The sequence below is a fragment of the Platalea leucorodia genome (genome assembly GCF_965183815.1).
Source record: "Platalea leucorodia genome assembly, chromosome: 4".
In the NCBI taxonomy this organism is placed as follows: domain Eukaryota; kingdom Metazoa; phylum Chordata; class Aves; order Pelecaniformes; family Threskiornithidae; genus Platalea; species Platalea leucorodia.
Genome location: NC_138826.1, coordinates 45,126,869 through 45,139,332, shown reverse-complemented (window position 1 = coordinate 45,139,332; position 12,464 = coordinate 45,126,869).

Here is a 12,464-nt window from a genome sequence, read left to right as displayed (position 1 = left end):
GCTACGGGCTGAATCCAGAGCCCACTTAGGCTCCCAGACAGCATCAGAGGAGCATTAGTCACCCGGGAATGACGGCAGCCAGCAGACTATGGAAGCACTGTCTACTGTAGTTGTAAGGGAATACTAAAGGATGCCTGCAAAGGCCACCAGGTTCAAGCCCTTCTCTCAGGTCTGGATTTGTAACCCCAAACCCTTTTTTTGAGGTTAGGCACCAAAGAGAAAGGAACATCAGCCTGTTTCTTTTCTGCCATGGCAGGGATGTCCTATATTTTTGTATATTTGCCAGTAACTAAGACTGTATCAATCTCTTTGAAGCAGGAAACTCAGATTACAGGCCCACTTTGGCCAGAAGATGTTCAAATCCAGCTCCCTCCTGAGAATGGCTTGACCATCAAGGGAAAAGGGCGTGCTAAGAAGCCACGCTTGGCTGGAATAAGGGATGAATGAGAAAGAAACCACCACTCTTAGCCCATATCCCAGAAGCCAGAGAACATGTGGAGGGGGCATGGGGCCTCACTGCATGGCAGGTGTGTTACCAGTCTATCTGAAAGCCTTGTGTGACGTTTAGTCCATACGCTCAAAAAGACACCTAATCTGGGTTGAAAACAATACTGAATGCTGAGGCTATTGTGGATAGAAGTAGGGCTAGGAACAACACCCTTGACTGTGAACTCAGCCATGAAAGTGACTCCCTATTGTCATAAAATCTTATTAAAGGGGTACTTAAATATGAGCATAGCTTTAAGTCTGGGTACACTTGATATGTCTGCAGTTAGACAAATACTTGTTTTCTGAATTAGGGCCCTACACAGTTCTGCAGCATTGTAGTCTTAAGTAAATCTGCTCTCCACCTTGATTTTGCAGTTTGTATATATGGTGGGTCTGATTTATTTTAGCCATGAGACAGATGAGCTACAAGTTCTCCAACAGCACAGAAAGTTGTCAGAGCTTTTGGGAGTTGGAGGATTCCAGAGTGCTGGGAGTTGCCAAATTCAGCCCAAATCCAGCCGAGGCTGCTGCAGCTCCATACCCCCAGGTCTGGACAGTAGCAAGGTTGAGCATGTATTCTCAGTAGCCACACATATACACAATACATACATACATATCTACGTGGCCAGTCCTACAGATCAACACAGGCAGACAACACAGCACTCAACCAAATGCAAACAATGCCAATGGCCTCGTCCTGTTACCTTCCCTGACTGATCGGGATGAAAGCCCATTACTGGAAAATACATGTACATGTATGCACGTATGCGTACATACACATAAACATACACACATACACATATGCTATATGTATCCCTCCAGTAGCTGATGTGCTTTTAGACAGTCTATCCTGCAACTTCCCCCATCTTCGACGTCCCCTGCAGCTGGCACTTGGACACAGGAGCCCCTGAGTCCTGCAGAGCTCCTCGCACACCTACACAGACACACATGCCCTATGGATCCTCCCTATAACTGGACTGAGATGTTGAGTGTCTCCAGTATCTGGCCCCTGGATCTCTGGCCTCCCCGTTACTTATTCACAGACGTACACAACCAGGTCTCTCCATTAGCCTTCCCAGCAGCTGACCCCCAGACACCACAGTCCCTCCAGTAGCCAACTCTCAGGCCCCCTGGTTGCTTATGGCCACTCCAATACCTGGCTGGCAAACCTCTTACCTTACTTGTGGGTAGTTCAGTGTGATATCCACGAGCAAGTGCACACACCGACACCCACATCTGCACAATAGGCATGCTCTCCAGTCTCCCCAGTTGCTGGCACCTCAGACTCATGGTCGCTCTTGACCCAGGGGCCCCTTGCCAGTGGCTGGCACTCAGACCTCCACACACACAGGTGCGCACAGAATAGAGAGCCCCTTACCCAGGAAAATAGCCAGGAAGAGAGTCTAATGAGAAGACGGGAGAGACTGTGGTGACCAGGGCATGGCCAGAAAAGCGTACTGACAAACAACCTGTTTAAGTGCAACTGTCCCTGTTTTACCCCTTATCCCTCTGTTTTTCCACACTTGTTCCTCCCCAGTCCACCTTGATCCCCCCCTCCCCACCTCTGGTCCTTCCCCTAAACATCCCATAATATGTCTTGTGCAATCCCAAAATGCTTTTTCGCCAGCATGCCCTACTGAGTGAGTCCCACACTCCTGTAGGCAGTAACCCCCCTCAGTCTGTAAAGTGATGTGGTGAGAGCCTCACCAGCTGACTCACCTGGCGGGTCTCACACCCAGACAACGTCCTCGTCAATAAATACCTACTTACTGCAAAATAAAGATGGGGAGAAGGAAAGCTAGAAAATGTTGTTTTCTGCTTTCAGGAAATTATTTCCCACTTTAAGCAAAAGTAAGATATACTGTTGTCTAAAGTGTGGTGTACACAGATGAAGAATCAACATGACTGAAAGCCCCCTCCTTTAAACTCTTTATATATGAATACCCTTAATGAGCTCTGCACATCCCAAAGATTTTTTAAAAATTAATACGGTCCCTTCAATTACAATACAGGCATGATGTCATGCTGTCATAGATTGGAAGGGACCTCTGGAAGTCATCTAGTCTAACCTTCCAGTTGAAGTGGGACTCTTGCCAACTCTGGAAAAGATCAAGCTGTGGCTGACCTTCATGCCATATTTCCAGCCATAGAGACATATCCATCTAACTTAACATATGATGATTACTATAGGGCTAAGAATAATTCTCTGACTAGGGTGATCTTTTGAATACAGTGGATGGTATCTGATTCAATTTATTGCAGAGATCTTTTACAACGGATTTTTCTCTTTCTTTCTTTCTATTTATCTTTCTGGGTTTTTTTAACTGCAACTTAACTGTTCAGAGCTTTCCCTTTTTCTGCAAGGGACCAGATCTTGTGAAAACATAAGCGCCTGAATAGCATTACTGATGTGAATGAAACGTGTAAGGGTCTGTTAGTTTACTTCCTTTTTCATGAGATTTACACGACCTACACTGATACGCTGCTAACGAGGGGACTTTGGGAAGCATATGTTTGCATGGTGAGGAGCCGTATATATTGTTACTGGGAAATCATCTGCCCACTGGTGGTTTAAGTATATTATGACACTTATCCAGCACTCATGCTGTATATCTCAATTTTGGAAGGGTGAGTTTTATAACCCATGGTTTTCCAATGAAGTAGTTGAAAGGGAATATCTTGGCTAAAGATGCCATGAGGCATTGGTGACACCGAGGAAGTGAGTCTTGTTCTTCTGATGCCCAGTCTGGATTTTGAGCCTTTCGATCTGGCTGCTAGACAATCTTTTGTTTAGAACAGTTGCAAAGATTTGATGTCTTGCATACTTTGCACGCATTCATCTTCTTATTTAACCGTTACATACTGCTAGAGATATGCTGGGAAGCGAAATCTTGGGCCTACTGCAGCCGATAGCAAAACTCCCACAAAGTTCAGCAGGGCCAGTATTCAACATTACTTTGTCATAAAAAGCCCTGAATTTGGCTTAGGCATGCAACTGAGCGAAGGAGACTGACTGTAAAGTCAGCCTGTATAATGGTATCCAGAAAAGTTCATCATATGAAGGTTTTCGTGCTTCGGCTTTTCAAATTCTATAGTTTCAACGTAAGCAGTCTTTAATAGTGCTCTTTACAGAGCAAAGAAATTTAAACAGATGGGCAGAGATTTTCTAGGAAATGTCTGCAAAGATTCATCTCTGGCTTCATCACTCACTTGCATCACATGAAGTAAAAGTTACTTGAAAATATTCTCTTAGTGCCGGTTTGAGTCATCCTCTTGAATATAGTATTTTATTTTTATCTGCATTATTCAGTTGATCAGCAGAGAATTTTCTTGTCTTCACTATGCCTTTCAATTTTTTTGAGGGGGGAAAGCCTGTTAAATTCCCCTAGATAGTATTTTACATCTGTGAGAATTAAGACAGGCTCATGAACTGACCTGTAGCTAATCTGGTAGCTCAGAGATAAGAGTCTTGGCAGAATAACTGAGCCATTCCAGTTCAAACCCTGCTGTTTTCAAGGGGGAGAGAACGTGGCTGCTTACATACATTGGTCTGGCTGGAAGACCCTTGTAATGGTCTTTTTCTGGTACGGGACTGCAGTTATAAGTAATTAGCCTCAATTGACTTGTGGGTGCTGATATTTTCTTCTGAGGCCTTATCAGAGTTTGAGCATGTTACTTACCCCACCGCAAACCATGATGGTCTGAACATCCATGATTGCTGGTGCTTTTGGCTACAGGGGCATAAAAGATCAAGATTGTGAGGAAAGTGTGGCCAGACAGAAATCCATTTAATAATAAAGGGATCAAATCTCCTAGGATTTGATCTGGAGATCTCCAGTGCTCTCGAGTCACTGGCTTTTCGTTTTCACTAATTCCAGTAGCCTTTGAGTTAGGACTTGGGTGTACGTAATGGGCTCTGTTCTCACAGAACTTGGTGTCCTGCAAATAGCAAATGAAACGCTAAAAACATCCAACCAACAAACACAAAAGCAACAAGCAAGCTTCCTTTCTTCTCGGGGTGCCTGTGGTGGGGTTGACGTGAACCTAAGGCTGGAGAGAAAGCTATGGGAATGAGGAGCAGCCTCTGTATTTCACAGGGAGGAGGGTTGCTCCCATCTCTGCGTGACAGAACATCCCATTCGCTGTCCAGGTGATTTTTAACACGTAGATAATTTTAAGTTATTTTAACTTTTCTATATCCTGATAATGTTCCCAGTCAGTAAAGTTTTCCTGATCAACTACATTTTATCTCTTCGTAATTTATCCCACCATTATCTGGCCCACAGATTGTAGTTTCTGTGCTAACAACAAAAACTCTCCAAGTCTGCTGCCTGTCTTCTGTGCAACTGTCAACCGTATATCATTCAATCACTTGAGTCCTTCCATTTTTAAATCAGCTTAGTAGAATAAATTGTTCAATACAGTGACAGGAGTTTTAAAAGGACTAAATAAATTGAAAGATAGAGAGCTTGACTTTCCTGGGTGTTGGGTACTTCAGAGTGAGTCAGCTAATTCCTATTAAGGCTACTGTAATCAGAACACAAAGCTTTGCCCTCTGTACTGCCGTGGTCACTCGTGTGCCACGTTCTATGGGCTGAACATCCAGAGTTTTTACGCCACTCCTGTTGAGTGCTACATCCATCACTCAGATTTGCCTGCACGTTGTCATCTCCGTTGGGACTCATGATAACTGCCAGCTACCAAGTGATTCAGAAACACAACAAGTAGGAAATGTGTTATGGGGAAACTCTGCCCTCGCTGAGAACTGAAGCAGCAGCGTCCCAGCCTGCACAGCAAATTCTATCTACCGAAACAGCAGAAACTGGCACTAGTAAAAGCATCTGCACCAAGGAAAGCACAATATCCTTCATTGTTAGGCAGCGCTTCCCTGAATTATTTTGAAGGTTTAGAAATTAAGTGAACCTCAGAAAGATGCAGCAATTGCCAACAACATGTTTTTATCTGCAATTTGTATTTCTTAACAGGAAGGCTCCATAAACAGAGCTGAGTAGGGCTAGCTATCAATGCAAGAGTGGTGTGTACCATTTTGCATGTAGTAACATCAGCTTGCAAGGCTTGCCCATAATTTATGGACTGCTTAAAAGAAAGAACCACTTCCATGGGCAGGGAGAATTACCCGAAATGGCTAAAAACATATCCAAGATAACAACTGGTGGTCAGGCAGCGGTTTCCAAACAACTACTCAACAGAAGCACTCACATCCTCTTGTGTAGCTGGTCAAGCTCGAGGCCAGGCTCCTGTAACTGACCCACTGCAATTTCCACCTTTTATTGGTGAGTGAGGAAAGATTCGTTTCTCAAAAAAGGAGGCTTGGCTGGCTTGCACTGGTAGGATTTCCGCTGCGGAAATAGGCACGCAGAAGACTGATAACGTGGATGCTGCACACATGAGGAGTGGCGGAAGGAAGCAGGCCCCTGGTTGTGGAGTGATGCTATTTCTGCCGGGATTTAAAAGTGTTCTTTGGAGCAAAGTTGAAACAGTCACTATAAATGACTTGCATGAGTGAGTACAGAGCATTTTGGAGGATTATAATTTATGCCGGGCAGGAGCTGTTATGGTTCAGTTTAAGGCACTTAAAATAAGACTTTTGGGAGACAACCAAACCAGCTTCAACTCTGGTAACTTCCCAGTTCAAGACACTCCTAAATTTGTATGTACAGGGTCTGATCCTTCATGGAGACAAGGGCCTTGAAGCCCTGTTGAAACCACTAGGTCTCAAAGATGCTCTGATGATATTTGGCACTGTTACAAATGAACCAATGCCCATTAGGAAAGAGCTGACAATGTCATGTAGCATATGACTCTCTATACCTCTTATCCAAACCTGAATTAATTTAACTAAAGGATTTTTTCCCCCAAGGTTTTGTCTTTCACAGAAACTATGTCTTGAAGGAAGGGAGAGTTTTTCTCCACGGCATGCTCCTTTGTGCAGATTTAAAACCGATCAACATATTAAGCCAACTGGGAACAAACCACGCCTGTCTGGATCCAGATGGTCATGCATATGCTTCCCAAAGATGGAACAGCAGGCGGGAGAAATCAGAAAGGCAGACATGAAGCCCTGTCTTACCATCTCCCAAGCAGCTTAAGAGTACTTTATAACACAAAAGCATAGCTGTATCCTCCTGTCATTTTGTAAATTACGCAGTGGATATCTCTCTTCTCAGAGACGTTTTTGTATCTGATGAGATCAATTTCTAAGTTTTTAGAAATATTGCTTCTCTAATTCTTACATATTTTTTTTTTCCTCAGTTTTATCCCTGTTAGTTAAGTTAAAACCTTTCTTGGAACATACAGTACAAACCCGCCTCCTCTTTAACCTTTGCATCCTTTAAATATTTACAGATGGTTTTCATATTCCTCTTCAGTTGTCATTTAGCCAGTGTTACTCTGTATCTCTTCAAACTTAGCACCCTTGGAAGGGCACACAAGGCCAATTCTGTTCTCAGTTACATCTGTGTAATTTTGGAGTAAGTCAGTGAACTTTAGTAGACTTTGAATTTACACCAGCAAAATGCAGAGTAAAAGGTGACTCCTAAATAAGGGTGACTGCTAAATAAACGCTAGGAAGACAATCAAAACTAACATCTCATCCTCCGGGCCCTGGACTGCACAAGGTTGGTGGCTTTTCTACAACAGTATCTTTTGCTGCATTCCCAGTGACTGGAGCGAAGATTTAAGAGACTTTGTGAACCGCAACAGCCATCTGAAACATGCCAGTATCTAGCATGGCTTTTCTGAGAAGTGCAGATATAGCACATCATTACACGCTAGTCCGTGCTGAGTTCTTTATGATTTAACACTGTTAGCTTTTGGTTTTTTTCCATGTTACATAGAATATTTGATACTAGATACTTCACATTTAGACATCTGTGTTACAAACAGGACACAAGAACCTTATTTTGTTCTGTGGCTTTTTCTTCCCTATGGGTGTTGATAATTATCCCCGCTAGAGAAAATGTCTCAGCCCTCCACAGGCCTGGTTGAGAGCACCGTTCTGTGTCATTTCTGAAAGCTGATAAACTAGTCAGAGACAAGAACTATGCATCATGTACTTAAGTCCATAGTGCATTTTCCAATGGAAAAAAAATACTTCATGTGGGAAGAAAGTGCCCAAAGGAAGCTTTGCTTGCTAAAGCTATCTCATCTTCCCCGAGCTGCACTTGCCACCCCGCTTTTTATACTATCTTTTACCACCTCTGCAGTCTTTTTTGTGGCCTGCTCAGTCTGTTCTGCTATATTCTACTAAGCATATGGTGAATGTTTCACGGTCTGCAAAAATTACATCAGTTATTTCCCAGCCATATCCTTTGGCCTTGTCTATGTTCTCTTGCTGTTCCAGCTGACTCCCTTGTACTGTCACTCCTCCTTCTGTCACAGCCACATTAGACATTGTTAATGTGGTCAATGATTTTCCTGGTTGAAAGGCATTATTAAATTTAGCAAAAAAAGAGCTGACTATTCAGTGACAAGAAGCTTCTCTGGGCTGTTTTACACGGCATTCTTCCACTCGGTTTATTTTCCTAATGCTTTGCCCTCTAATACCCTTATTAAATAGCATTAGTGGGTGCCCTCCATTTCTCATCCACTCAGCCGAGCTATTTCAGGTATGATGCCTGTTGCTGTACGAACTGCCATCACCTCTGCAGCTCATCCGCTTCCCCAGCCTTCCCACAGGCCTAATGCCAGGGACCACCTCCCAGGAGACTGGTAGATGTTCTCTCCTCCTCCACAGGCAGCAGCCACCTTCCTCATGCTTAATCAATGGGACGCAGGCAACAGACGTCATCTTTTTCCTTACGCGGGGTACACCGATATATCCATCTGAGCTGATAGCTGGGTCACTCCTGCTGTATTCTTCTACTCCTGCTGTACGCAGCTCTGTCTGTAATGGTACTGTGGGTGGGCCCTCCTAAGTAATGGACTTTGGACATGACACTTTGGATGGGACAGCTTATAAAGCGAGGCAGAGCTTGCAAGACTTAATTCACATCTTAGGTTGACTAGTTTCAACGGCTTTTATCTTTTGGAGCCTTTATTATAAAGGGTGAACTCTCTTTTTCTCCCTTTGCAGGCTATTCTGACAGATGTAGGAATAGAAATAAAGAACCATGAACCACCTTTCTTTACCCAGGATCTGGCCTAATCTCCAGGAACTAATCTTAAAAAGAGCTTTACATATTTCTTACAGCTTCCTCTGTAGCCTAAAATCACCAGGACAGCCTGTACTGTATGCAAAGAAGTCAGCACCTTCCAAATGGGAATTAAGATGTAATTTATGTGCCTACTTCAGAAGCTGCGAGACTGCCACCCATGCTTAACCATTAAGCATCTATGGAAATGCTTGGTACCGAAGCACAGGAATGTAAATTTTCCCAGGAACTTACATGCTCTGCTTCTGAGCACTCATAAATTCATCTCAATTTCAAGAACAAGCACATCGGCAACTGGCTACATCTGAGCTCATTCAGATTATCAGTTAGGCTTTCTATTTGTATATGAAGTGCAGCATTCCTTGTAAGCAATTAATTAAGCAATCCTTGAAACAGATTATCTTCACTCTGCACGCTCTGGTAGATGTGCCGAGCCTGCAACGTGCATCCTGGCGAACACTGCCATCGTACGAAGGTCCCCAATTAACATAAAGGCCCACCCATTTGAGCACTTGCTCAGCATGTTCAACACCACAGTTCGATTTGCTTTTCTGCCTGAGGGGACTTCAGGCCACCTTTGCTATCAAGCTGCAGACTTTGCCAGTCGAGGGGTATTACCCCATTCGGCCCGCTGGAGCTGCCTGGTGCCCGTTTTGCCAGCAAGCGCAAGGGTGAGCACGGCTTATGACAGATGAACTGATCCCACCTGCTGACCACGCTATCTGTGACTGCTCGACTTCTTTGCCTTCTGGGTTTAGTCCAGCTTTCCAAAGTGATTTTGCTAACAAATAGCTTAAGCCATTAGCAGGACAGAATCTGCTCTTCTAGGGACTCCATCACTTACAGAATACCATCCTGTTGCTGGAGGTAGTCCCTTCTTTCTCACAAGTGTAGCAAGTTTTGTAAGGGCACTCAGCTCATCACCGTCTTACTTCTGATGGCTGTCGTGGCTGGCCTCCGAGTGCCGCTCCTTGTGATGTGTGCTTGCTTTGCTCCACTTGCTTCTAAACGTTGGGGTAAGATTATAACTTAGTGTTTAAACACTATTATAGCATGAAGTCAAGCCCTTGAACTTACACAACCAGAAATAAGGCTGTTTGTATTTGTGCATAATAATATATTCTTCTAATTCTACGGTCCCATGGGACCACAGTTCTGTGGTTACTGCTGACTTCTACCAAACCCAGTACACAGCATGAAGTAATAGATTTATTTTTATGCGGCACTGATGGTCTGTCCTGATACCTCAATGAGGCCAAGATACAAGAAGAGGACAGACATCTTTTTACACTTTTGACCTGGTGTGAATACCAGGGAACAGTGCTGTATTTTTGGATATTGTACAGGCAAGAAATAAGAGTAAATGTGGCATGCAAGACTAATGCTCAAAATACTACACAAGCATAAATTAAACTTTCTTCTAATGAGGGGAAAATGAGGTACGATCAAATGAACTGATCAACTTTTAAGGTCACAGAACTAACAGAACTGGGTTAGAACATGTAATCTTAGTCATAATTTCCTCCTTTAAATTATACCCCCTCTCCATAATCACCTTCTGTGGCTTCACTCATCTCTCATACAACAGGAATAGTTATAAAATAACATCTTTCAGCTGTGCTTCATTAACTTAGATTCTGCTATCCAGAGTGAACTGTTGCAGAAGGAAAGACCTCAGATGCAATTCTTACCTCTGCGGGTGAAGTTTCTGGAATTACAACAGAGTAAAAGCAGCCTGGTACAGGACAAGGTCTGTAAATCTCTTTCTCCACTGTCTGTATTCTTCTCCTGTTTGTCACCAGCCACCATGTAAGCAAACGGACACAGATCATATAGCTGAAGACAACAGGCTGAAGGTCAGTTAGCTACGTCCTTGACAAATTGAGACTCTTTTTTTTTCCCTTGTAATAACCTCAGTTCAGATTCTGTAAAGGGCACCTGCAGTTTACACTGGTCACCACGAGCAGGTTAAAAAAAGCTAAACAATGGCATTCGTTCCCCATTTCTTTTAGTAGCAAGAACAATTTATTCAGTACAAGCTGCATGTACAATTTTACACAACATTTTCAAGGCATTAAATACTGTCATCCTTCCAAGGAATGCTGCACTGCATATACAAATAGAAAACCTCATGCCTATTGAGTCATTTTCCTCTTAATCTCAAATAGCTTCTCATGACCCAAACAGGATTTCTCACGTGGCTTTACTCCATAAATTGCAGTCTGTATGCTACTGTTCTGTACCGTTGCCAGGTACAGATCAAACAGAAAGTACAGTTCAGGTCATCTCATCTCTATATTTTGTTTTTCTACAAAGAGGGCTAAGAATCTGTTGTTAGCACTACTTCCTTGGGAACAGATACGAAAAACGGGAATAATAGATGTTATCAAGAGTCCGCTAGGCAAAGATTCAGTTTGGCAGGCCAATTCAGCATTTACAAGGGCCAGGCTTCAGTACAATTTTAAGCAGAACTAATAGTTTTCCCGTGCCATTCCTACCAGTTGGATTTTCCAAAACCTCACCACTAGAGCTTCTTTGTTCCTCTTAGTAACAAAGACCAATGCTGAAAAGTTCATATGTAATCCGCTGTGGATGAAAACATACAGATTCAAAAAATGAAAGGCGAAAAGCTGAATTATTTTCTTAGAAATTACTGGCAGTTTTACACAAGTGGTACTAAATTAAATGGTGTCTGTGTTTTGGTAAAATAACAGAATTCAGGCATAATTTTTATTAACGAAGAGTCTAAAAGTATAACCAAGATGATTTGCTCAAGAATTTTTGATGCTCCACCAGTTACTTGATGGTACATGTACTGACCGAAGAAAAAAAAATAATAAAAGAACTAAGTACGTAACACAGACCTTTTTCACACCACAGATAAGTTTCACAACTTATAAAAAGGAATACTTCTGCGACTGCACCTTTCACAAACAGAACAGTGGTTAGAGCACTTGCTTTTCTGGGACCAGCATTTGATTTCAGTTTAAGGCCAGCAATGTAAAATGAGCTCTAACAGGATTAATCCAGCTCCTTCTAGATGAATTTACATCCTTCTTTTCTAGAACACCAAATTAGGTCACATTACTTACATGATTCTTCTTTAGGAGTTGCTGGCAGAGGAAAAGAAAGCATTTGACAGTTCAGCAATAGATGTTTGCGGGGTGACTTACATGGCTTCTGTACAGCATGCATGACTCAATAAAAATACTAAGGTAAGAGTTCATTAATTACATGGTGACTTTATAAACATCATGAACCAATTATTATTCCTTTGATTCTCTGTGAGAATTTTAAATTATGCAGTTTACTCAGAACAGAGCTTTGCAACCTTCACATTTATCAAACTAAATTATAATAATAGTTTTAGAAAAATCATACTGAAAATACAGAAGATTATTTGATTTTTAGTTGGCTTCCAGGATCTCCAGTTATCAAGTGCAGAATTTCAGCAATATATAGAAAGATATTTTGGATTCAAAGCCAGGATCCCCGTGCTTCCTATATAACAGAACTGTGGGCTTCAGAAAGCTACCCGAGACTTTCACCACCCCAGCTGCTGTGCTGCAAGCCTGACTCTTCTGGCAACCCCAAGAATCCCAGTTTCAGACAGGGCTTTCCCTGTGGCCAGTCTCTGCACTGAAGGATTGCTTCCAGCTACCTGCGTCCACAGCTGAGTTCAAAAAGCTTGACTGTCCAAGATGGGGGAAAAAAAAGTTCCCAACCTCCCCTCTGCCCCTCATCCTGGGGAGGCAGGGGGTTGTGGGCTTCTTTTTTTTTTTTTGACTGGATTCAAGTTTG